Source organism: Syngnathus acus, chromosome 21 (assembly GCF_901709675.1).
Source record: "Syngnathus acus chromosome 21, fSynAcu1.2, whole genome shotgun sequence".
NCBI lineage: Eukaryota > Metazoa > Chordata > Actinopteri > Syngnathiformes > Syngnathidae > Syngnathus > Syngnathus acus.
Genome location: NC_051105.1, coordinates 14,565,109 through 14,593,081, shown reverse-complemented (window position 1 = coordinate 14,593,081; position 27,973 = coordinate 14,565,109). Strand labels below are relative to the sequence as shown.

Here is a 27,973-nt window from a genome sequence, read left to right as displayed (position 1 = left end):
GACGGGTTGATGTGGCTGAACGTCACGTCGCGTACGTCGAGCCAAATTGGCCACTCTTTTAACATTCAGCACTCACTTCTTTTCTTCGGGCCACTCATTTTAATGGAAGGATTCCAGGGGAAGGTTTGTGGGTGGCTTTAGCGTAAAACTGTATCTGAAAGCTCAGCGAGCGAATTACAAGAATGCTGTCGTCACAGCACACGCTCTAAATTCGGGACTGATACAAATAGAGCGCGAGTGCGCCATGTCCGTACTACTGAGTACGTACGTACACGCACTTGTGAGTGTGCACCGAGCTTTCTGACACGGCTTCCGGTAGTAAATGCGCAGGCGAGCGGTTCCCCATCTACTGGGGAAACGCAGTCATTGCAGGCAAAATGACAAAAAAAAAAGTTTAATAATACAATTAATTCAGGGTTGGCGGGCCGGATTAAACGGTCCCGTGGGCCGGATGTGGCCCGCGGGCCGTAGTTTGCCCACCCCTGGACTAAAGTCTTCAATAGGGTTGGCTATCATTGGACGATTCCGGTTCCGATTCTGCTTCTTCAATTCATTCCGGTGTCGGTACCACATCTACTCGGATGTCACGGAGAAAACCTCTAAAAACAGTTCTAGATAATTTTATTCATGGTGTACAGTCTGGGATTATTTATTTACTGGACCCAATTAGTTAAATTGTTCATGTTTGGGAAAAAACACGTCGCTATTGTGTTATTATTTTTAATCAAGCATTCTACCATTGACTCACTCAAAACGTTTAAAGAGAGGGTAGCGAGCCCAAGATTAGCTCTTTTGTGATAGAACTTGTAATAAAGATGATGCCAGTGGTAGAATTCGCCCCTGAAAAAAATCCAGAGATTCAACGGTATTTTGGAAAAGAAGGGCTTACTGCTGCCTGCTTTTTGGGCAGAGTCTGCTTGATTTGATACATCAGCCTGACTACGTCACGGAAGGAAGAGATCACAAGTTCTCGATTGGAAATCATTGTAGAGGCTTATCCTTGTCATATGTTGCAGTTGTCATAAGTAGAAACCCATCCAGCCATCATCTGTACTGCTTGTCCCCATGGGGGTCGCGGGCGTGCTGGAGCCTACCTCATCTGTCATCGGAGAGTAGGTGGGGAACACCCTGAACTGGTTGCCAACCAATCGCAGGGCACACAGATAGAGATGCACCGATCCGATATCTGGATCGGATATCGGCCCCGATATCAACAAAATTGATGGATCGGGTATCGGAAAATGCAGCCGATCTGTGTGCCGATCCTTTCCTTAATCTATTGGGACGCGGGCTACGTCATATGTCAGCAGCACGTGTGCCGCGTGCCACGAGAGTTTTCTAAACAAACGCAAACATGGAGCGAACAAAAGAGTCAGCTGTGTGGAGGTACTTTAAACTGAACACGCCAACTAGCTCGACGGCAGTTTGTAATGTCCGCAAAGCTAATGCTGCCAGGGGTGGTGGTAGTACTGCCAGTTATAGTACTAGTACTAAGCGGAGCTTGTTTTCAGGGAGCACTTCTCATTGCTGCTTAAATGAGCATTTAGAGCATCAACAGGTCATGAGTGATGTGGAACGGCACCTAATGTTTACATGTTTACTATTTATTTTAATATTTGGTTACTGTGTGCTTGATCACCCTTTCTATATTTGCCCAGTGCAGTTTCAGCTGCAACATTTGTATTTTTTTTTTAAGAAGTTTGTATCCTAATTTACTTGAATTTAAATGCTGATACACTTTATTTACAATTTATGTTACAAATAAATAGTTCATTGCATGAATCTGCTTTATCTTGTTACATTTTGTCTTAGGAATGAACTGTGTAGTCATGCCTGATGCCATTGCCTTTAGTCTTTTCTGTTCCACATGTAGAGGTATGTAGCTTGTTAAGTCAACCATAATATCGGATCGGTATCGGGTATCGACCGATACGCAAAACCACGGCATCGGTATCGAAACTGAAAAAGTCGGATCGGTGCATCTCTACACACAGACAAACATTGCAATTTGGAGTGCCCAATTGGTGGCCTACCTAGCATGTTTTGGGGATCTGGGAGGAAACCGGAGTTCCCGAGGAAACCCTCGCAGGCGGTGTTACGGTTCATCTGGCTTCCAGATTAACTGGTTCCCCATTCCCAATATGGCGGTTTGGGAAAAGTCTCATACTTTTGTTTTTTTTCCTGATGATTTGTCACAAGCTATGTCAAAATTGTTCAACTGCACAACTGTAAATCTTCAATATACACGTGAAAGAAACCATCTTGTTTACAACTTTTGACTGGCTGCAAGAAATTATACACATGGTAAAAATATAAATATAACGTGGCGAGGGATTTGATCCCATGATGTTCAGTTTTTCAAGGACATATTTTACACAATACAATATGAGTATATAATGAGTGTCTGATGGCTGAGTGGAAGAGCAGCTGAAAGTAGCTGTTTCTTTATTCCTTAGCATCATTGGTTCAAACCCCAAAGCTGGTTTTGAGTTGTTTTATGTCTTCAAACCACGTATGGCGCCACAGCCAGTGTATCTGAATATGCCACTCTTTCTACATCAATCCATAATTCTGGAATTGATTTTCCTTGACTTAATGAGCAGGTCAATCAATTAGGACCTGCCCACCAAACTTTGATGGGCGAGATTGACAGTTAAAATAAATGCATGACACACTGCAACACGGGCCATGTTAATATTAATGAAATAGAGAAATAATTGTACAGTGGAGCCTCGGTTTTCGACCACAATCCGTTCCAGACGGCTGTTCGAGAAGTGAATCTTTCGAATTCTGAATCATGTTTTCCCATTACAAATAATGGAAAGAGAATGAATCCATTCCAAGCAAAATAAAAACGCCTTTTTTAAGCATTTTTTCATTTGCGCATTTTTGTCCGATCGCGCAACTGCAGCGCACCGCCGAACGCGCAACCATAGCGCGTCGCCAACCGCGCAACTGCACCGCGCTGGTCGCATTATTGTGACAGAGCCGTCGCTGAAATTTAGAAAATATTTTTAAAGTCCTGATGTACTTTCCAGAATTTAAGTGGACCTCAGTGCGCAGGGAGCTTAATTTGGTCCGATCGCGCAACTGCAGCATGCCGGCCGGGCGCTCACTGTCGCATTGCTTTAAGAGCGTCTTTGTGTTTTAGGATGGCTTTACTGCTCCCACTTGCTTTCTTTGGAAGCATGATTAGGGGTTAATACAATCCTCAAAGTAACGAAAATACAATAACTACGGAGTCAGTCGGCATCCGGGCCGCGCGGTCGGGTTTTCTCGGGTCCTCCCGGCTCATCTCGCGAGGTTCGACCTCCGAATTCTGTTCAACAACCGAAGCAAAAAAATCTAGAATTTTTTGTTCAAATTCCGATTTGTTCGAGAACCGGGACGTTCGGAAACCGAGGTTTGACTGTAAAATAAATAGATGCAGCTCACTGACAAGTGCCGCTATTTGAGCTAATTTTAGAACAGTCCTGCGGGCGACTCATGCGGTCCTTACGGGCGACCTGGTGCCCGCGGGCACCGTGTTGGTGACCCCTGACATAGAGTGTACACAAGGTCCCAGTGTATCCCCAGCAAGTCAGAGCAGAGGCAGCAAATTGTCCCTAATACAGATTGTGTGATGTTTTAACACATCAAACGCTACCACCTTGCCATCGCCAACACTCCAGAGGAATTTCCTTGGGTTGTCTTTCTTGATTGCAGTTTGATGAACAAACACATCTTCCTTGGTATCATTCCTGTTTACGAAGCTGTGTCTGCTTACTATACTGTCCCTTGTACCAAGGTGGCTAAGGCTTTCCTCTCCGGTTGCAGCACGGGGGCCGAAGGTGAAACACTTTGCATATCAGTGACTGAGTCGCTCATGCTCGCTGGCGGTTTACTGGCTGTGACTCCTTGGTCTAATGCCGAGGTTGGTGCCCCAACTGAAAATACTCCGATGTGTAAAACAATGGGGTGGGTTCTATTACACATTTTGCAAGTGATGCGAGTGTCGCAGTTCTTGCTCAGATGCCCTGTGCACAAGCAACTGAAACACAAGTCATTTTCGTTTAAGCAATCCAGTTTCTTCTTATGCAGCTTTCTTCCCATCTTAAAGCTTTGATCCAATGCATGACCGCTGATGTTGAAATACATGCAGGGAATGGCATCAGTCTTGGGGTGTATTCAGATCAGAAATCCTTTAGTCCGCTTGTTTCGTCTGGGCCAAAAGCTGACTTAATTTTTTTTGTTTGGTGCGGTTCCCATTTAGACTCTACATTTTGCAAGTGAAGTACCGTAATTTTCGGACTATAAGTCGCTCCGGAGTATAAGTCGCACCAGCCATAAAATGCCCAAAAATGTGAAATAAAACGAGGAGCTGAGAACGGGCCTGACGTAACATTCAGTTATTTAAAAAAAAATATTACATAAATAACACGTTTATAAAACCATCTGTGTCACTCCAATTCATTAAATCCATCGATCGTCCTTTGTCAACAATGCCGTGTGCCGCGCCGCAGTTCAAATTATTCCACAGGCCCATACAACGATATATAAACTATATTTTAAATAACTATCACATAAACAACAATATTATCAAACCATTTGTGTCACTCCAAATCATTAAATCCATCCATCAAATTTCTCGTCCTTTATGTCATCCTGGTGACAGAGGACATGTCCGAGGATATGGCGCTTTAAAGTGTTAATTACTTTATTTGATTTTTTCTCTCTATTTTTCATGTTTTGAATATGTTCAAGATAAAGATATCAAAGCATGTGAAGTGATCAACTATACTAAAAATAACATGTGAAGTGGTCAACTATACTTGTAAGTGATGTGTTAATGATCAAGTAAACATTTGTGAAAAAAAACATATAAGTCGCTCCTGAGTATAAGTCGCCCCCCCACTCAAACTATGTAAAAAAAACGCGACTTATAGTCCGAAAATTACGGTATATTTTGTAAACACATCCACGCTTGTGACGATTTGTGCTCCCATTGGACAGCAAAAATCAGGGCGGCTCACAGAGCACAGACCCGGAAATGAAGGAAAACCTGCAAGTCATACGTGTTGCATTCCTGCTCTGCAAATTTGTGCTGTTGGTTCGGATCTACCCTGTTTGTATTCACACCTGAAGCGAACCGCACCAGATTCCGTTTGGAAGCGAACCGAGACCACTTTAAAAAGTGTCTGGTTCTTTAATCCGCACCAGGATTCGTTTGCGTGTATTCACACCTACATAAAAGGTCCGGACCAGCGTTAGAATCGAACCCTGGTCCTTTTAAAGTAGACCACACAGTCAGGTCTGAATACACACCCTTAGTGAATGTGACCTTGTCATAATCATCATCTGGTGTGCTGTGTCCACCTTAAACGACCACCCGTGTGGCAAAGCTGCTGCACTCAGACATGGTTCACCTGATGACCTGGTTGCCCTTTTGACAGCAGGTGAGCCATCCTGTATATCGCCAAAAACTGGATCTGAAGTGATTTTCACCTGGCACTCGACAAAATCCACTGTCTGAGAATTGTGCTCTTCGACTAATTTTTCCAGTATGGCAATTTAGTTCGCCACTTATCTCTGAGTTTAAACGGAGGTTTCTGACTCAGGATCTTGATGTTAGGTGGCATGTTAAGTTCCTCCAAATATTGAAGAACAGCCATGGCATTGGAACACGACCATAGGAAAAGTCCATAAGCCATGTGTTAGGGTGGTGCTCACTCTAACTTATTTTGCAAGAACCACACGGGAGTCAAGTAAGTCCTTTTAAACACCTGCAGGTGGAGAGTCCATTCGTCGCTGTGCGTACAGCGATGATCGAATGAGGTCTGACTCAGGCCTCATGCAGGAGCATTTTTATTGAGAGAAACAGAGTGGGGGTGAGACTGGAGGTGAGAGTGGACAGGATGGGGTTGAAGCCCCTGGCCTGCTGATCAAAGCATAGCAGGGGGTCTTTTATGACGTTGTGTAAACAAAGCAACTTTGATTGCTTCCTTTGCAGCTAGTCAATCACTTCAAAAGATTTTAGCACTTTGTTCTACTACTTTTGTTAAGACAGGACAAGCTAGGTTAATTATTACAGGTTACGTTCCAACATAATCATACGATCAAGATAATCTGTAAACCCTAACACCATGAGTGCTTCAGGGTCCTCAGCCTTCATGCTCGGCCACTCCCTGACCTGATGCTACAGTGAATTCATTTCCAAATTGCTCCTTGAGCAACTTATTTGCTTGAACAACTTATTTGCTGCTGCAAACACTGTTTCAGCAGTTATGTGAAGGTGGCTATGTACCATTTCTCTTGGCTGCTTCCTAGTGAATTGCTCAAGGTAGTAAAAGCAATCTCCTTTACATGTTGTTTTGGCTTTCACAGTGTTCAAAGGCTCTGATAAAGTTAAACTTCATAAGATCTCCATCATAAATAGGCATTTCCGTGCGTGGTAGCTGTTGTGCATTTTGCAAATGAATATGAACAAGGAGAATCCTAATGTTTTGTTGTTGCAGCAAAAGTTAAGTCAAAGTCAAAGTCAGCTTTATTGTCAATCCCTTCATATGTCAAGACACACAAAGAAACCGAAATTCCGTTTCCTCCATCCCACGGTGACGAGACATACAAGTAGGCGACACAAAACAAAAACAAGAAGGCACAAACCATAAATAATAAATAAAATAAAATGAGCGATGAATAAATAACAGACCAATAACCCATTAAATAAGAGGGGCAAAACCGAGCCAGTGCGCATACAGCAAGAACAGGACGCTACGCTGAAAGGGGGAGCGAGTTCAGGATCCTAACAGCCTGGAGTACGAAGCTGTTGGAAAGTCTGGTGGTGCGGGAGCGCAGGCTCCTGTACCGCCTCCCAGAGGGCAGAAGTTCAAACAAAGAGTGAGCGGTGTGACTCACATCACTCACGATCTTGGTCGCCTTGCGGGTGAGATGGGAGGTGTAAATGTCCTTCAAGGAGGGGAGAGAAGCACCAATAGTCTTACTAGCCGTTTTCACTATGCGCTGCAGGGCCTTCAAGTCGTGGTCAGTGCAGCTGCCACCCCAGACAGCAATACAGCTGGAGAGGACGCTCTCAATGGTGCCGCGGTAAAAAGTAGTCATGACGGCCGGAGGAGCCCCCGCTCGCCTGAGTTTCCGAAGGAAGTACAGGCGGCGCTGGGCCTTCTTCGCCAGCGACGCGGTGTTGGTGGACCAGGAGAGATCCTCACTGATGTGCACCCCCAGGAACCTGGCGCCGCTCACTCTCTCCACCACAGCACCGTCGATGGTCAGCGGCAGGTGTTGGGCGTGACCCTTCCGGAAGTCAACAACAATCTCCTTGGTCTTGTCGACGTTCAGCAGGAGGTTGTTGTCCCTGCACCACGCGGTCAGAAGGTCAACCTCCAGCCTGTATTGAGTCTCGTCTCCCTTGGTGATGAGACCCACCAGAGTCGTGTCGTCAGCAAACTTCACTATGCGGTTGCCGCTGCAGGTGGCAGCGCAGTCATGCGTCAGGAGGGTGGTTTCCTTTCCGTCTTTCAGCCTTGACGATCATCTTTGGCCGGGTTCTTGGCTGTCTCCCTCTGGCACCTGCTGGTTTTATCTCCAAGTGACCTTCCTGTAAACATTCTCCTCCATTCTTGCACATACACTGTCGTACCTCATCCATTCATCATTCTTTCAATTTTGTCATTTTGTACGGAATTATGTGAGCTTTTGGCTGTGACATCATCAATTTATTAATGTTCCCTGACTATGCAAAGTTTGTACTCACCACTTACCATGTTTTTGTTTGTTTGTTCTTTTGATACGCCATGTACTTGCTTACGTCATCATATTCTTAGATTAATCATGCTTCCAACCATATCTTTTCTTTGTTAGGCAAAATATTTCCCTCTGTCCAGAACGTTCAGTAGTAATCGAAAACAGGCGTCTAGCATTAGTCAAAACATAAGATATAATCAAGTACTGAACATTTTTAGACGACTTTGGCAGTGTCCGTGATTTAGAAAATCATCAGGTATGGATTAAACAGTTCCTTAAAGGTCATTAAGCTATTCAGGCAATATATAAAAAAACATTCGTTATTTTAAAGTGCTCAGATATACATATCAGATCATAAAGTTATAAAAACCTTTGTCATTACCCCCTATCAAAAATGTGTAGTTATGTCTTCTTTATTGATTTGGTGTGTAGGTATAATTATATGCTTAAAATGTTTTTGTTCGTTTAATGAGTGTTTGTCCGACAGTTTTATGTGTTCGTCTCGTCGTACTGAGTCGTGCTACAAGTACAGCCGGCAGGTTCTGCTCGACATCGGCGACAGTGAGTTTTGTGGCGTTCTGGACTTTGATGCGGAGACATTAAAGGAGCTCGCTGCTCCGTCCTGGAACGTCGCCGGGCCCGTCTGCTATTCCTCCCCCGGATGGAAAGCGTCGGGAGCGGTGTGCGAGGAGGCAGAAGAGGGCCATGCGCGGAGGCGTCCGGGCTAGGCTGGCGGCCAACCCAGCTCGCCCGGCCGTGCCTTCCATTCTTCCGGCGAATGTTCGATCGCTGGACAACATAGTGGATTACATTCGCCTGCTGAGATTTACGAACCGGACAGTGCGTAACTGCTGTGTGCTCGTGTTCACTGGGACTTGGTTGACTGTCAACATTGCGGACTCTGCTGTACATCTGGAGCGGCTAGGGTGCTATCGAGCGGACCGGGCCATTGTAAAAGGGGGAAAATCGCGAGGAGGTGGAATATGCGTCTACGTCCGTGACGAATGGTGCCGGGACTCTGTAGTGGTATGCAAGCACTGCTCGCCACTGAACTCTCTCCCTCCTTCTGCGTAGCGTCCTGTACTTTTGCGCTATGTGATTCTGACTGTATGCTGTATGTGCCTTCTTGTTTTTATGTGTTTGTGTTGTTTACTTGTATGTATATTGTGTACTATGTCTTGTCACCGTGGGATAGTGGGAACGTAATTTCGATTTCTTTGTGTGTCTTGGCATGTGAAGAAATTGACAATAAAGCAGACTTTCACTTTGACTTTATTCAATGAGGTTTGATCATATCTGTTTTCGTAGCTAGGCAGGACTTTTTGTATTTCGACCCCATTCCTTCAACCTGACATTTAATTTTGGCCTTGCAGGAGTTGAAACACTTGTTGGTCTAGAGCAGGCTGAAAGCTTTGACTGGAAATGGTCCTTGGTTGTGATTCATCTGATCGCTTTGAATGGGTACTGCTACCAACTTTTAGCACTGCTGATAGCTTAGCTCCAGTGCTAGGCAACACCAAACATTTGCCCTCCTCACAATCGGAATTTCCAAACAAACGCCGTGAACAGTAATCTAAATGAAGCAGTTTTCGACCTATTGCAGTGGCTAAACCCTATATAGTCAATTCCTGAGGCTGATAAATGGAGTGTTATGTATGACGTGTGTCTTTGCACCCGAAGTAAGCAGTCGGAGTTTGGTTGGTGAAGGTAAAGAAAAGACATGCAGGTTTGTTTATATTCCACATGAACAACATGGCAAATAACTCGTGACATAAAAGTAACCAAAATAACCACATACTGTATATTTCTCGCCATAAACAATGGTAGTTTCAAGGCATTGACACACTCGAAAACTGTTGGCTTCCTGTCAACCCCTGCCGGGTTTTTATATGCATCCCAGTACAATGCATGACAATGCATAAGAGTCCGTCGAGTGGCATGGAGCTAAATTACAACAATGCAAAAAATAATGCAAAAGGAAAATATGGCTCATACACAGGGCCGGTTCTAGGAATGCACATAAGAGGGGGCAGTCAGAAATGTGAAGGGGGCATGTTCTTTTTTTTTTTTTACACATTTTTAACACAGTTAGTGTTTTCTTCACGGCAGTTGTTAGCTGTGTGTCCAGATCTCAACCTGGAGAAGTGGATTGCACTCTGTCAGGCCTATACACTAAGACCTGTCCAGCTTGGGTGTCCCACCTGAAGATTAAAGCTTCTGCTGGTATTGCTCTTAGGGTCACTGAGGCACGCAAACCCCCTGACCACAATAAGGTGGCAATCTCTCAGGGGGGGAACATATAATATGAATGTTATATTAACTATTATTTGAGTTGTCGTTAATCATTAGTTATATCACGGGTCATTACGACGAGTTTGGTGGAGTTTTTACTGCTTCTTCCAACTCCTACCGCGCTGACTGTAACTTGACACTCTCTGGCTGCGTCTTGCCTCATTTGCATACTCACAGTGATTGGATGTTTACGGAGGGGCGCGGTGTCCTGACAGCAGGCTGTGTGAGGGAGGACACACACTGCACCGACATGAGAGAAGAAAGGGGGCTGATTAACGTGTGTTTCTATCAGCGGATTTTTCACTTCTAAAAGTTTGATTCGAGGGGGCAGGACATCTGTTTGAGGGGGCGTTGCCCCCTCTTGCCCCTGCGTAGAGCCGGCACTGCTCATACAGCGTGCAACTCTGGCCGTCTAGATGTCTCTCTCCTTTAACAAGCCGATTCAAATGATCCAGGATTGTTATCAGGCTTCTGAAGCTCTTGCTGATGACCTGATGATTTGAACCAGGTGTGTTTGAGGAAGGAAATATCTAAAACATGTAGGAAAGTGTCCCTCAAAAACTAATTTAGATGATCAGACTCATGAGCAAATTACAATATCTCACAAAAGTGAGTACACCCCTCTCATTTCTGCAATGATTTAATTATATCTTGTCATGGGACAACACTGAAGAAATTACACTTTGAGACAATGTTAAGTAGTACACTTTGAGACAATGTTAAATCGTCACTGTAGAGCACAGGTGTCAAACTCAAGGCCCGGGGGCCAGATACGGCTCGTCACATCATTTTATGTGGCCCGCGAAGACAAATTGTGCATCAAATTCGTGTCATTACTAGAATTGCAAATTGTCTTCACTTTTAATATCTTTTTATTTTTTTATATTTGACCAGTTTTTACTAATCTGATTTGAAAATGAGTTATTTGTCAGTTTGTTTTGTAGCTTTAACTGTATATAATGTGAGGTGCTCATTAGGGGTGTAACGATTCGTCGATACACATCGATATACAGTGCCTTGCGAAAGTATTCGGCCCCCTTGAACCTTTCAACATTTCGCCACATTTCAGGCTTCAAACATAAAGATATAAAATTTAAATTTTTTGTCAAGAATCAACAACAAGTGGGACACAATCGTGAAGTGGAACGAAATTTATTGGATAATTTAAGCTTTTTTAACAAATAAAAAACTGAAAAGTGGGGCGTGCAATATTATTCGGCCCCTTTACTTTCAGTGCAGCAAACTCACTCCAGAAGTTCAGTAAGGATCTTTGAATGATCCAATGTTGTCCTAAATGACTGATGATGATAAATAGAATGCACCTGTGTGTAATCAAGTCTCCGTATAAATGCACCTGCTCTTTGATAGTCTCAGGGTTCTGTTTAAAGCGCAGAGAGAACCATGAAGACAAAGGAACACACCAGGCAGGTCCAAGATACTGTTGTGGAGAAGTTGAAAGCCGGATTTGGATACAAAAAGATTTCCCAAGCTTTAAACATCTCAAGGAGCACTGTGCAAGCAATTACAGTGCCTTGCGAAAGTATTCGGCCCCCTTGACCTTTCAACATTTCGCCACATTTCAGGCTTCAAACATAAAGATATAAAATTTTAATTTTTTGTCAAGAATCAACAAGTGGGACACAATCGTGAAGTGGAACGAAATTTATTGGATAATTTAAACTTTTTTAACAAATAAAAAACTGAAAAGTGGGGCGTGCAATATTATTCGGCCCCTTTACTTTCAGTGCAGCAAACTCACTCCAGAAGTTCAGTGAGGATCTTTGAATGATCCAATGTTGTCCAAAATGACTGATGATGATAAATAGAATGCACCTGTGTGTAATCAAGTCTCCGTATAAATGCACCTGCTCTTTGATAGTCTCAGGGTTCTGTTTAAAGCGCAGAGAGAACCATGAAGACAAAGGAACACACCAGGCAGGTCCGAGATACTGTTGTGGAGAAGTTTAAAGCCGGATTTGGATACAAAAAGATTTCCCAAGCTTTAAACATCTCAAGGAGCACTGTGCAAGCAATTATATTGAAATGGGAGGAGTATCAGACCACTGCAAATCTACCAAGACCCGGCCGTCCCTCCAAACTTTCATCTCAAACAAGGAGAAGACTGATCAGAGATGCAGCCAAGAGGCCCATGATCACTCTGGATGAACTGCAGATAACTACAGCTGAGGTGGGAGAGTCTGTCCATAGGACAACAATCAGTCGTGCACTGCACAAATCTGGCCTTTATGGAAGAGTGGCAAGAAGAAAGCCATTTCTCAAAGATATCTATCAAAAGTCTCGTTTAAAGTTTGCCACAAGCCACCTGGGAGACACACCAAACATGTGGAAGAAGGTGCTCTGGTCAGATGAAACCAAAATCGAACTTTTTGGCCACAATGCAAAACGATATGTTTGGCGTAAAAGCAACACAGCTCATCACCCTGAACACACCATCCCCACTGTCAAACATGGTGGTGGCAGCATCATGGTTTGGGCCTGCTTTTCTTCAGCAGGGACAGGGAAGATGGCTAAAATTGATGGGAAGATGGATGGAGCCAAATACAGGACCATTCTGGAAGAAAACCTGTTTGAGTCTGCAAAAGACCTGAGACTGGGACGGAGATTTATCTTCCAACAGGACAATGATCCAAAACATAAAGCCAAATCTACAATGGAATGGTTCACAAATAGACGTATCCAGGTGTTAGAATGGCCAAGTCAAAGTCCAGACCTGAATCCAATCGAGAATCTGTGGAAAGAGCTGAAGACTGCTGTTCACAAACGCTCTCCATCCAACCTCACTGAGCTCGAGCTGTTTTGCAAGGAAGAATGGGCAAGAATTCCAGTCTCTCGATGTGCAAAACGGATAGAGACATAGCCCAAGCGACTTGCAGCTGTAATTGCAGCAAAAGGTGGCGCTACAAAGTATTAGCGCAAGGGGGCCGAATAATATTGCACGCCCCACTTTTCAGTTCTGTATTTGTTAAAAAAGTTTAAATTATCCAATAAATTTTGTTCCACTTCACGATTGTGTCCCACTTGTTGTTGATTCTTGACAAAAAATTAAACTTTTATATCTTTATGTTTGAAGCCTGAAATGTCGCGAAATGTTGAAAGGTTCAAGGGGGCCGAATACCTTTGCAAGGCACTGTAAATCAGGATATTGTTCTATATCGATCGTAGAGCACTATATCGTGATGTATCGTGAATGAATCACAGCAGGCTTTAAGATATCGGCAAATATCGTATCGTGGTTCTTTGTATCATTATGATATCGTATCGTGACAAAACCCGCGATTTACACCCCTAGTCTCATAAATGTTTTTGGGTTGACAGTCAAAATGGCCCTCCGAAAGAAGCTATGACTACAATGCAGCCCACGAAAAAAAATTGTTTGACACCCCTGCTGTAGAGCTTGGATAGCAAAGTAAATTTATTGTTACTTCAAAGTAACTCAAAATACAACAATGAATGTGTAAAATGCTGGCAACAAAAGTGAGTACACCCCAACTGAAAATGTCAAAATTGGACCCAAATGTCAATATTTTGTGTGAAATACTGAATGCAGAATTTGAAGAAAATGAAAGAGTTCGCATACTTTTTCCTCCCTCTGTATAGTTGTGATTTAGCTGAAACTTGAAACTTTGTCCGAGATTAAAATATTTCCTACTTGTACCAATGTTTGCGCTTTTTTTGTAGTGTTATTTGTTGAAGAGCTGGGGCACACTGAGCACCTGCATGTCAGCGTTGTGCACCACTCAGACTGGAGAGGCTGTAAAGAGCACAGCACAAGGTATGTTGGAAAATTAACTATTTTTCAAGTTTGCTTTGTGTTTGCATGAGGTTTTGAGTATTTTCCGTTTTTAGATAAAAACACACAATTTACATAATTTTTGAAGATTTGGTCTACAGGTCTGGGTTTGGTTTGATATTTTATTTCTTGCAATACAGTGGCACAAAAGTCCAATGATGTACCGTATATTCCGGACTATAAGTCGCAGTTTTTTCATAGTTTTGCCGGGGGTGCGACTTATAATCAGGAGCAACTTAAATGTGAAGTTATTAACACATTATTACTTAATCATTAACAGTTTTTTTTGTTTGTTTGTTTATTTCAAACATTAAAAGAAATACAAGAAAAAAAGTAAAAAATACAGAACATGATAACTCCATAGTACAATAGAACATAAAAAAAAAGAAAAAATGATATTGCATTATAATTTTCCCTTTATAGTAAATTCATATTTCTTCAAAAGGGAGTAGAAAGAAGCCCAAGCTTATCTTACTTATCGTACTTACTTACTAGTAAAGTTGATCACTTTACATGTTATTTCCACTTTAAACCGCATGAGGTCGCACTAGGTCTGTGGAATAATTGGAACCGCAACTGACAATGAGTCTGAATCCATTCACCGACTTCCGGAGTCAAGAATTGTTTATAACACAGAGGACAGAGATTGACACAGAGGATGAAGATTTCGATGGATTTAACAATTTGGAGGACACAGATGGTTCGATAAACTTATTTATGTTATAGTTATTTGATATATAGTTTATATCTAGTTACTATATAGGCCTGTGGAATAATTGGAACTGCAAGTGACGAGACTGACGTCAGCGCCGCATGTACTTCCGGAGTCAGCAGCGGCGTTGTTTAGAAGTGACACAGAGGACGAAGATTTCAATGGATTTAATGATTTAGAGTGACACGGATGGTTTGATAAACTTATTCATTTTATAGTTATTTGAATAACTGTTAATATGTTTCATCAGCCACGTTCTCAGTTCCTCGTTTGTGTTTATGTAACTTTAGCATACCGTATCGTTTAGCCTGTTGTTGCCTATTCATGTCTGTTCTTGGTGTTGGATTTTGTCAAATAAAGTTCCCCCAAAATGCCATCCATCTATCCATCCATCCATCTTCTTCCGCTTATCCGGGGTCGGGCTGCGGGAGCAGCAGCTTTAGGAGGGATTCCCAGACTTCCCTCTCCCCAGCCACTTCATCCAGCTCATCTCGGGGGATCCCAAGGCGTTCCCAGGCCAGCTGAGAGACATAGTCTCTCCAGCGCGTCCTGGGTCGTCCCCGGGGTCTCCTACCGGTGGGACATGCCCGGAACACCTCCCCAGGGAGGCGTCCAGGAGGCATCCTGATGAGATGCCCGAGCCACCTCATCTGGCTCCTCTCAACGTGGAGGAGTAGCGACTCTACTGTCTCGGAAGACCGAGCTTCTCACCCTATCTCTAAGGGAGAGCCCGGACATCCTGCGGAGAAAACTCATTTCGGCCGCTTGTATCCGGGATCTCGTTCTTTTGGTCACGACCTATAGCTCGTGACCATAGGTGAGGGTAGGAGCGTAAATAGACCGGTAAATTGAGAGTTTTGCCTTTTGGCTCAGCTCTCTCTTTACCACGACTTATCGGTAGATTCTGCATTACTGCCGACGCTGCACCGATCCGCCTGTCGATCTCGCGCTCCATCCTCCCCTCACTCGTGAACAAGACCCCAAGATACTTGAACTCCTCCACTTGGGGCAGGATCTCATCCCTGATCCGGAGAGGGCATTCCACCCTTTTCCGACCGATGACCATGGACTCGGATTTGGAGGTGCTGACCCTCATCCCGACCGCTTCACACTCGGCTGCGAACCGCTCCAGTGAGAGCTGGAGATCACGGCCTGAAGATGCCAACAGCACCACGTCGTCTGCAAAAAGCAGAGACGCGATGCTGAAGTCCCCAAACCGGACACCCTCATCGCCTCGGCTGCGCCTAGAAATTCTTTCCATAAAAATTATGAACAGAATCGGTGACAAAGGGCAGCCTTGGCGGAATCCAACCCTCACTGGGAACGAATCCGACTTACTGCCGGAAATGCGGACCAAACTCTGGCATCGGTGATACAGGGACCAAACCGCCCTTATCAGTTGGCTCGGCACCCCGTACTTCTGAAGCACCCTCCACAGAACCTCCCGAGGGACACGGTCGAACGCCTTCTCCAAGTCCACAAAACACATGTGGACTGGTTGGGCAAACTCCCATGCACCCTCGAGGATCCTGCCGAGGGTGTAGAGCTGGTCCACTGTTCCACGGCCAGGACGAAAGCCACACTGCTCCTCCTGAATCCGAGGTTCGACCTCCCTCTAACCCAGACATGGGCAAACTATGGCCCGCGGGCCACATCCGGCCCACGGGGCCGTTTAATCCGGCCCGCCAAACCTGAATAAATTGTATTAATTGTTTTTGGGTCATTTTCCCTGCAATTACTATGTTTCCCCAGTAGATGGGGAAGCGCCCGCCCGCGCATTTACTCCCGGGAGCCGTGTCAGAAATCTCGGTGCACACTCACAAGTGCATGTGCGTACTCAGTAGTACGTAGTAATTTCATCTATCAGTGCCGAATTTCGAGTGTAGGCTGTGACGTCAGTATTCTCGTAATTCGCGCGCTGAGTTTTCAGATAGTTTTACGCTAATGCCACCCACAAACCATCCCCTGGAATCCTTCCATTAAAATGAGTGGCCCGAAGAACAGAAAGGTGGACACTGAGTGCCAAATGTTAAAAATGAGTGGACAATTTGGCTCGACCTACGTGTGTGAGAAGACGTTCGGCCACATGAACGTCAACAAAGCCCGTCACAGATCTAGGTTAACGGACTGACACCTCGGCTCTATCCTAAGAATTACCACAACAAATTTTACTCCAGACTATGATACACTAGCAAAAAAGGGAAACCAACAATACTATTGATTCCTTTATTAATTTATTTAGATGTATTCTTTCACTGATTCTCCAAGATGTATTAGGTCAGAATGTTTGCCGTTGGATGTAATTTCGCCTCATTAGATAAACATATTTCATAAATCTGACCTGCAGGCGCTGAAGTGATGGAAAATGTTATTCATCATATCAGTGTCGTATTTAATAAGAATCACTGATAGTAGTTTTTTGGTGAAATATTTTTTTAATGCTGTTAATAAACGCATTTGTTTTCAAAAAGCTTTTTTTAATATCCGTGCTTTAGTATCTACTAAAAGTAAAAACCTTTTATGCAATGACCTTTACATGTCATTTATATTACTTCACACAAACACTACATCCATCTGCTCCTGGTTCGGCCCCCCGGTCAAAATTTAGAACCCAATTCGGCCCGCAAGTCAAAAAGTTTGCCCACCCCTGCTCTAATCCTAACCCTAACCCTCCCCGCCAGCACCCCTGAATAGACCTTACCAGGGAGGCTGAGGAGTGTGATTCCCCTGTAATCGTAACACACCCTCCAGTCCCTCTTCTTAAAGAGGGGAACCACCACCCCAGTCTGCCAATCCAGAGGCACTGTCCCCGATGTCCACGCAATGTTGTAGAGGCATGTCAGCCATGACAGCCCCACAACATCCGGAGCCTTTAAGACCTCCGGGCGGATCTCATCCACCCCCGGGGCCTTGCCACCGAGGAGTTTTTTAACTAACTCAGTGACTTCAACCCCAGAAATTGGAGAATCCGCCTCAGAGTCTCCAGGCCCTGCTTCCACAATGGAAGGCGTGTAGGTGGAATTGAGGAGGTCTTCGAAGTATTCTCCCCACCGACTCACGACATCCCAAGTCGAGGTCAGCAGCATGCCACTGTAAACAGTGTTGACGTTGCACTGCTTCCCCCTCCTGAGACGCCGGATGGTGGACCAGAATTTCCTCGAAGCCGTCCGAACGTCATTCTCCATGGCCTCGCCAAACTCCTCCCACGCCCGGATTTTTGCCTCAGCAACCCCCGAAGCCGCGTTCCGCTTGGCCATCCGGTACCTGTCAGCTGCCTCCGGAGTCCCGCAGGCCAAAACGGCCCAATAGGACTCCTCCTTCAGCTTGACGGCATCCCTTACCGCCGGTGTCCACCAGCGGGTTCAAGGATTGCCGCCACGACAGGCACCAACGACCTTACGGCCACAGCTCCGGTCGACCGCCTCAACAATGGAGGCGCGGAACATGGTCCACTCTGAGTCAATGTCCCCCGCCTCCCCCGGGACGTGGGAAAAGCTCTGTCGGAGGTGGGAGTTGAAGCTCTTCCTGACAGGGGATTCTGCCAGACGTTCCCAGCAGACCCTCACAGAGCGTTTGGGTCTGTCAGGTCGGACCGGCATCTTCCCCCACCATCGGAGCCAACCCACCACCAGGTGGTGATCAGTTGACAGCTCCGCCCCTCTCTTCGCCCGAGTGTCCAAAACATGCGGCCGCAAATCCGATGACATGACTACAAAGTTGATCATCGAACTGCGGCCTAGGGTGTCCTGGTGCCAAGTGCACACATGGACACCCTTATGTTAGAACATGGTGTTTATTATATAAAATCCGTGTCGAGCACAGAAGTCCAATAATAGAACACCGCTCGGGTTCAGATCGGGAGGGCCGTTCCTCCCAATCACACCCTTCCAGGTCTCACTGTCATTGCCCACGTGAGCATTGAAGCCACCCAGTAGAACAATGGAGTCCCCAGAAGGAGCGCTCTCCAGCACATCCTCCAGGGACCCCAAGAAAGGTGGGTACTCTGAGCTGCTGTTTGGTGCATAGACACAAACAACAGTCAGGACCCGTCCCCCCACCTGAAGGCGGAGGGAGGCGACCCTCTCGTTCTCCGGGGTGAACCCCAATGTGCAGGCGCCCAGCTGGGGAGCAATATGTATACCCACACCTGCTCGACGCCTCTCACCGTGGGCAACTCCAGAGTGGAAGAGAGTCCAGCCCCTCTCAAGAGGAACCGGAACCCAAACTGTGTGTGGAGGCAAGTCCGACTATGTCGAGTCGGAACTTTTCTGCCTCGCACACCAGTTCTTTCCAGCCAGAGAGGTGACATTCCATGTCCCAAGAGCCAGCTTCTGCAGCCGGGATCTGACCGCCAAGGCCTTTGGCTGCCGCCCAGCTCACAATGCACCCGACCCCTTTGACCCCTCCCACAGGTGGTGAGCCCATGGAAAGCCCCAAAAATGCGACTTGTATTTTATGGCTTGTGCGACTTGTACTCCGGAGTGACTCATGGTAGTCTGGAAAATACGGTAATTGGTTGCATGTGTTATCTTGTTTAACTCTTGTTAAACGAAAACAGGCCAGTTTTCCATTAAGCACTGTCATGGTTTACATAATGCATGTTCACGCACTTTAATGTGTCCAGTTGTACTGTGTTTATTTCGTGCGGTTTATTTTTTTGCATTGGAATAAATGCGAGACGTTTCCCTTTTATGGGTATTTTCCTTTTTGTGGGTATTCTTTGAGTATTCTATCTTCAGTTATCATAAAATATTGTTGCTGTAATTTCTTGCTATATATCGAATATCACAGATATGTATCGTGATATCATTTTCATGGACTAAATATCGCCACATTATTGAATCGTGAGTTACCCGTATTGTCCCCCCCCCCCCTAGGAATAGTACAAGATTCAAGAGTTTTTTATTCGCCATGTTTGAGCGTGCCAAACAAGGAATTTGACTTCGGTAAATCACACCCTCTGTTCAACATTTAGGTGACTAACAACACTCAGGACATGTGAAAAATGGCAAATATTCTCAAACATCCCCTGATCTTAAACTCCCAAAAGGGCAAGGAAAAATTCCAGCTAGGGGAAATGAGAAACCTTGAGAAGAGACCACAGATGGGAAGGTCCCTCTTCCAGGATGACCAGGCTGCAATGGATGCAGAGAGGACACATAGTACAAACAGTGTAGACAAATTCAAAAAAGGTGTGGAGAGCAGGATGTTATTGCACAGTAATGACTCTGAGACTCTAAGAGTGGTGTGAGTTCATCAGAGCAACAGCCCGGGGGAAGAAGCTGTGTCTGCTGGTTTTGGCGTACCGAGCTCTGTAACGCCGTCCGGAGGGGAGTAGTTCAAACAGACTGCAACCTGGGTGAGAAGGGTCTGTAGAGATGTTCCTTGCACGTTTCCTGGTCCTGGACAGGTACAAGTCTTGGATAGATGGGAGGTTGATTCCAATGATCTTTTCTGCAGTCCAGATTGTCCGTTGCAGTCTGTGCATGTCTTGTTTGGAGGCCGATCCAAACCAGACAGTGATGGAGGTGCAGAGGACAGACTGGATGATGGCAGTGTAGAAGGTCTTCAGAAGCTCTCGCGGCAGGTTGAACTTCTTGAGCTGTCTCAGGAAGTACAGCCTCTGCTGGGCATTCTTCCGGACAGAGTCTATGTGGCCGGTCCATTTCAGGTCCCGAGAGATTGTGGTTCCCAGGAACTTGAAGGTGTCTGTGGAGAGAATAGTATTACTGCGGATAGTGAGGGGTAAAAGTGGTGAAGGGTCTCGCCTGAAATCCACTGTCATCTCCACGGTCTTGAGCGGGTTCAGCTCCAGATGGTTTTGGCTGCACCAGTGGACCAGCCGCTCCACCTCCTGTCTGTACGCAGTCTCATCACCGTCCTGGATCAGTCCGATGAGAGTGGTGTCGTCAGCATACTTCAGGAGCTTCACAGGAGAGTCACCTGAGGAGAAATCGTTGGTGTAGAGAGAGAAGAGCAGTGGGGAGAGAACGCACCCCTGAGGGGCTCCAGTATTGGTGGTCCGGGTGTCAGATGTGATGCCCCCCAGCCTCACACGCTGTCTCCTGTTGGTCAGGAAGCTGGTGATCCACTGACAGGTGGAGGCAGGCACCGCAAGCTGGATGAGCTTCTGTTGGAGGATGTCAGGAGCGATGGTGTTGAACGCCGAGCTGAAGTCCACGAACAGGATCCTGGCGTACGTTCCTGGGGTGTCCAGGTGGTGCAGGATGTAGTGCAGTCCCATGTTGACCGCATCATCCACTGACCTGTTTGCTCGGTAGGCAAACTGGAGGGGGTCAAGCAGGGGGCCCGTGACCTCCTTCAGGTGGTTCAGCACTAACCTCTCGAAAGATTTCATGACCACAGATGTCAGTGCGACAGGTCTATAGTCATTCAAACCTGTGATGGCGGGCTTCTTGGCCACTGGAACGATGGTGGAGCTCTTGAAGCACGAGGGCACCTCACACAGCTCCAGAGAACGGTTGAAGATCCGTGCAAAGGTGGGCGCCAGCTGCTCAACGCAGACTTCCAAGCAGGAAGGTGACACGCCGTCTGGGCCCGGTGCCTTCCTGGTCTTTTGTCTCCGGAACATCTGGCGCACTTCCTCCTCGCGGATCTGGAGTGCGGGCGCGGCCTCTGCAAGAGAGAGAGTGGGTGACAACGATGATAGAGGTGTGGACAGGGCAGTTGTGGGGAGAGGTGAGTATGTAGATTGTGCTGCAGGAAGTCCCGTTGTGTGGGAGGACCGATCAAACCTGCAGTAGAACTCGTTTAGCTGGTTAGCAAGCCTTGGGCTCTCCACAGGACGGGGGGTTCGTTTCTTGTAGCCCGTGATGCTCTGCAGACCTTTCCACACTGTTGAGGGATCAGGATTGGCAGAGAGGTGTCTCTTCAGGTTCTCCCCGTAACACCTCCTGGCTTTCCTGACCTCTTGGTTCAGTGTGTTTCTGGTCTGCCTGAACAGGTCGCGGTCGCCGTTCCTGTAGGCCTCCTCCTTGACTTTGCGCAGCCTCCTGAGGTTCGGTGTAAACCAAGGTTTGTCGTTGTTGTACGTGCAGAAGGTCTTAGTCTGCACACACAGATCCTCACAAAAACCGATGTATGATGTGACCGTGTCAGTGAGTTCATGCAAGTCTGAAGTTGCAGCTTCGAAAACTCCCCAATCGGTGCAGTCAAAGCAGGCTTGGAGGTCCTGCCTTGACTCCACTGTCCACTTCCTCACAGTCCTCACCACAGGCTTAGAAGTTTTCGGTTTCTGCCTGTAGGCCGGGATCAGATGAACTAGACAGTGGTCCGAGAGTCCTAAAGCTGCACGAGCCGCAGAGTGGTATGCATCCTTGATCACGGTGTAGCAGTGGTCCAGAGTCTGTGCCCCTCTGGTGGGACACGTTACGTGCTGTCTGTATCTGGGGAGTTCGTGTGCGAGGTTCGCCCTGTTGAGATCACCCAGAACAATGGTTAATGAATTATCATTTATCAAGACTCAGAATCGTGTCCTTAAAAAGGTGCTGATGACGAGCAGGGCCAGTTAAAGGTTAAAAAAGGTTAAAGTCCCAATGATCGTCACACACACACCTGGGTGTGGTGAAATTTGTCCTCTGCATTTAACCCATTCCCCGTGTGATTTTAATCCATCCCCTGACATAGAGTTATCAACTCTTTATCAATTTTCACAGGTTTTATCATGGTTGAAGTTTATCTGGGTTAAGAAGTAATACATTGAAAAACATCCATTGTTTAATCTCAGCAAGACCCACTTTAAGATTACAGCAATTACGTGGATTTGTTATTTCCAACGGCGTATAGAATTGGGTATCATCTGCATAACAATAAAAACTATTTTTATTTTCGTATAATGTCAAAGAAACAAGTACAAACCGGATTCGGTTGAAGTTGGGAAATTGTGTAAAATGTAAATAAAAACAAAATACCGTAATTTTCGGACTATAAGTCGCGGTTCTTTTCATAGATTGGGTAGGGGGGCGACTTATACTGAGGAGCGACTTATATGTGTATTTTTTCAAAAATTTTCAAACAAAAAAAAAAGTGAAACCGCGATGTAGCAAGGGATTACTGTAATTTGAATTTCAAGTGACGTCAGCAGTGCGGCGCGGCGTGGCGCGGCGGTTGTTTACAAAAAGGACCAAGATTGATCACGGGATTTACTACCGGCATCATTAGCGGCTTTGTTTGTAAGTGACATGGAGGACGAAGAGTTTGAAGGATTTCATGATTTGGAGTGACACAGAAGGTTTGAAAAACTATTATGGCTTTTACGCACGCCCGGTCCTACTCTACGGAGCTCTCTTTAACCTCCGTGGATGGAAGTCTGGGGCCGGCGCTTGGCCGGGTGGCTGTCCAGGGACGGTGGATGGGGCTCGGACAATGCTTTTACGCACGCCCGGTCCTACTCTACCGAGCTGTCTTTCACCTCCGTGGATGGAAGTCGAGGGCCGGCGCTCGGCCGGGTGGCTGTCCGGGGACGGTGGATGGGGCTCGGTCATGGCTTTTACGCACGCCCGGTCCTATGCTATGGAGCTCTCTTCCACTTCCGTGGTTGGAAGTCCACGCCGCCACACGCCTGGAAGTTTATTTTCTTAAATAAAGAGCCGTTTACCAAACCCACGTCTTTCCTTGAACTTTGTTAACGCTACAATATATAGTTATATAGTAGATCTGTGGAATAACGACGAGGCTGACGTCAGGGCGCACGCGCGGCGTTGTTGACAAAGGGCGAGGAATTTGATCGATGGATTTAATGATTTAGAGTGCACAGATGGTTTGATAACATTATTGCTTATATAATAGTTATTTGATATATAATTTATATATCGTTATATGGGCCTGTGGAATATTTTGAAGTGCAAGAGCCGTCAGCGGCGCGCACGCATTGTTGACAAAGGACGATTGATGGATTTAATGAATTGGAGTGACGCAGATGGTTTTATTAACGTGTTATTTATGTAATAGTTTTTTGAATAACTCTGAATTTTACGTCAGGGCCGTTCTCAGCTCTTAGTTTGTGTTTATGTCACGTTAGCATACCTATCGTTTAGCCTGTTGTTGCTCGTTCATGACTGTTCTTGGTGTTGGATTTTGTCGAATAAATTGCCCCCCAAAATGCGACTTATACTCCGGAGCGACTTATATATGTTTTTTTTCACTTTTTTGGGCATTTTATAGCTGAGGCGACTTACACTCCGGAGCGACTTATAGTCCGAAAATTACGGTATATAATACGTACATATGATTTCTTTCACGTTATTGTGCATTTTATGGCTAATGCGACCTATATTCCGGAGCGAATTTTAGTCCAAAAAATACGGTACAACAATTTGAAAATCTTTCTCCTTCCCATATTCAATTGAATACACTGCAAAGACAACATATTTATCGTTCAAACTGATAAACTTAATTGTTTTTTGCCAAATAATAATTAACTTGTAATTTCATGGCTGCAACATGTCCAGTAGAAGTTGGGAAAGGTGGCAAAAAATACTGAGAAAGCTGTGAAAAGCTCATCAAGTACCTATTTGGAACATCCCACATGTGATCAGGCTAATTGGGAACAGGTGGGTACCATGATTGGGTATAAAAGGAGCCTCCCCAAATATGCTCAGTCATTCACAAGCAAGGATGGGGCGAGGTTCACCAATTTGTCCACAACTGCGTGAGAAAATAGTTGAACAGTTTAAGAACAACATTTCTCAAAGCAAAATTGCCAGGAATTTAGGGATTTCAACATCTACGGTCCATAATATCATCAAAAGGTTCAGAGAATCTGGTGAAATCACTGAACGTAAGCGGCTCGGCCGGAAACCAAGACTGAATGACCGTGACCTTCGATCCCTCATGCCTTAAAAACCGACATGAGTGTATAAAGGATATCACCAAATAGGCTCAGGAAAACTTCAGAAAACCACACTCAGTAAATACAGTTCGTCACTACATCAGTAAGTGCGGGTTAAAACTCTACAATGCAAAGCAAAAGCCGTTTATGAACAACATCCAGAAACGCTGCCTGGTTCTCTGGGCCCGAGCTCATGTAAAATGGACTGATGCACAATGGAAAAGTGTTTTTTGGTCTGATGAGTCCACTTTTCAAATTGTTTTTGGAAACACTGGACGTCGTATCCTCCGGACCAAAGAGGAAGCATACCATCCGGACTGTTATCAACGCAAAGTTCAAAAGCCAGCATCAGTGATGGTATGGGAGTGCATTAGTTCCCATGGCATGGGTGACTTACATTTCTGTGAAGGCAACATAAATGTTGAAAAGTACATACAGATTTTGGAGCAACATATGCTGCCATCCAAGTGACGTCTTTTTCATGGCCGCCGCTACTTATTTCAGCAAGATAATGCCAAGCCAGATTCTGCACGTGTTACAACAGCGTGGCTTCGAAGTAAAAGAGACCAGGTTCTCCCCTGGCCCGCTTGCAGTCCTGACCTGTCTCCCATTGAAAATGTGTGGCGCATTATGAAGCGTAAAATACGACAGGGAAGACTCCGGACTGTTGAACAACTGAAGCGGTTCATCAAGCAAGAATAGGAAAGAATTCCACATGAGAAGCTAAGAGAATTAGTCTCCTCTCTTCCAAAATGTTTATTGAGTGTTATTAAAAGCAAAGGTGATGTAACAAAGTGGTAAACATGCCCTTTCTCAACTTCTACTGCACGTGTTGCAGCCATGAAATTCTAAGTTAATTATTTTTTGAAAAATTAAATAAAGTTTATGAGTTTGAGCATTACATTTGTTGTCTTTGTTGTGTATTCAATTGAATATAGGTTGAAAACGATTTTCAAATCATTGTATTTGGTTTTTATTTACATTTTACACAATTTCCCAACTTCAACCGAACCCAGTTTGTAGATGCTGAACAGTATAGATCCCCCATTTCCCCACTGTTCTTAATCAAGTACCGATCCCTGTGGGACACCACATGTATGCAAAAGCTTGTTCTTAATTGTTTGCCTGGGTAAATAAAGGTTAAAAAAAAAAAAAATGTTTGGGCACCCTTGATCATTTTCAAGATTGTTCTTTATAAATCATTGGTTTTTCGGATCAGCAATTTCAGTTAAATATATCATATAGCAGAGAAACACACCCCTGGGGATCAATAAATATTCAATCAATCAATCAATCAATCAATTTGAGAACTGAAATGATGTTTATAAGATTTGCAGAAAGTCTGCAATCATCACTTAAACAAAAGTAGGGAGGTCCATAAATTTGGGCACCCCAACAGAAAAATGATGTCAATATTTAGTAGATCCGTCTTTTGCAGAAATAACAGCCTCTAAACACTTCTTATAGCTTCCATTGAGTCTGGGTTCTGGTTGAAGGTATTTTAGACCATTCTTCTTGACAAAACATCTCAAGTTCAGTCAGGTTTGATGATTTCCGAGCAGCCCGCTTTAAATCACACCACAGATTTTCAATAATATTCAGGTCTGGGGACTGAGATGTCCATTCCAGAATGTTGTACTTGTTCCTTTGCTTGAATGCCTTAGTAGAAGTTGAGCAGTGTTTGGGGTCGTTGTCTTGTTGAAGTCTCAAACCCCTGCACAGCTTCAACTTTGTCACTGATTCTTGAACATTGTTCGCAAGAATCTGCTGATACTGAGCGTCCTCTCCAGCTGTATTGCTGTTTGGGGTGGTAGCTGCACTGACTACAACATGAAGGCCCTCCAGCGCATAGTGAACACGGCTGGTAAGATTATTGGTGCTTCACTCCCCTCCTTGAAGGACATTTACACCTCCCATCTCACCCGCAAGGCGACCACGATTGTGAGTGATGTGAGTCACCCCGCTCACTCTTTGTTCGATCTTCTGCCCTCTGGGAAGAGGTACAGGAGCCTGCGCTCCCGCACCACCAGACTCACCAACAGCTTCGTACTCCAGGCTGTTAGGATCCTGAACTCTCTCCCCCCTTCTGCGTAGCGTCCTGTACTTTTGCGCTATATTCTGACTGTCTGCTGTATGCACACTTGCTCCGTTTTGCTCCTCTTATTTATTATTTATTGTGTTATTTGTTTATTTATTATTTATTCATCACTCTTATTATTCATTGTTTGTGCCTTCTTGTTTTTATTTTGTGTTGTTTGCTTGTATGTATGTCGTGTACTATGTCTTGTCACCGTGGGATAGTGGAAACGTAATTTCGATTTCTTTGTGTGTCTTGGCATGTGAAGAGGTTGACAATAAAGCTGACTTTGACTTTGAACATTGTTTTTTACTCTGGAACAGAACGGATTCAATGTGCATCACTTTGCCTGAAATTAAAAAACAAATTGATTATTTAAACTCTAAACATTCTTGACCAACTGCCAAGACAATAAAAATGGGACCCATTGCCTCCCTGCTTAAGGGTTGGAATTGGTGGGTTAGATCATCAAATGATTCCCGAGCGCGGCACCGCTGCTGTTCACTGCTCCCCTCTCCCCCAGGGGATGGATCAAAATCACACGGGGATAGGTTAAATGCAGAGGACAAATTTCACCACAGCCAGATGTGTGCGTGACGATCATTGGGACTTTAACTTTATGCTGAAAATAATACAATAAAATAATCATACATACATAATATTAAATTAAATAACAGCAATAAATAATATTCACTTCAAAGTAATCAGCAACATTAACTCAGGAGCACAATATATAAAACATTTTAACCTACAAACAAAAATAAATAAAACGATTTGTGCTGTTTTTTTAATCAAAATGAGGCAGTATGACAAAGACCATGTCCACGGCTGCAGGGAGTATCAGCTCTTCTACAATGGTGCGTTGTTTTTTTTTTTGCACTGAGAAATTTGGTACGCTGCTTTATATGATGCTTACAGTGTTTGCTGATTGACTGAAGTAGCATTCACAAAGTGGGACGATTGTTGGCAATATTCAGCCCGTTTTCGCTGAAAAACCTCAAGCATCTTATCAACGTGATTGGGGTGCAATGACTAAGTTTCGCCTTAATTTATTTGGCTTCATACTGTCCGCTGCCAACATTGTAAAGCACAGTAAACACACCGGTCTTTCCTCATCTCCCATCGTAGTCACACTGAAGCCGAGCGCTACGTACGCTTCGTCATACTTCCTTGTCTTAGCTTTCGTGTCACTCTCAATTCTCTTATCCCCGTCTCTCTCCGCCGTTCTTTTTAACCCTGTTAAATATTTTTCCATGGTGTCCCACTGCACCTTTTATCGCTTGCTCTGTCTGTGCTGTATGTGGATATGTTCCGTGCGCTCTTCTATGTAGAGTGAATACTCCTTGCGCACACACTTACAGTGATACCGCCACTCCCACCTACTGCAGTGGATGTCTAATTACCCTTTAATCTAGTACAGCCAAAAGAAAAGCATGTTTCCTGGTGTCACATGCGCCCCCCTTGGTATCGCCCCACTATTTGAGAAGGACT

General features: G+C 45.0%; 1 long non-coding RNA gene across 1 annotated transcript in view; it reads left to right on the top strand.

The window, feature by feature from the left end:
* LOC119139716 overlaps positions 1-27,973 on the top strand; it is a 32,665-nt gene that overhangs the window by 1,701 nt on the left and 2,991 nt on the right. Inside the window, exon 2 of the long non-coding RNA XR_005101414.1 lies at positions 13,732-13,825. This is a non-coding gene — a long non-coding RNA (uncharacterized LOC119139716). The remainder of the gene's footprint in view (positions 1-13,731; positions 13,826-27,973) is intronic.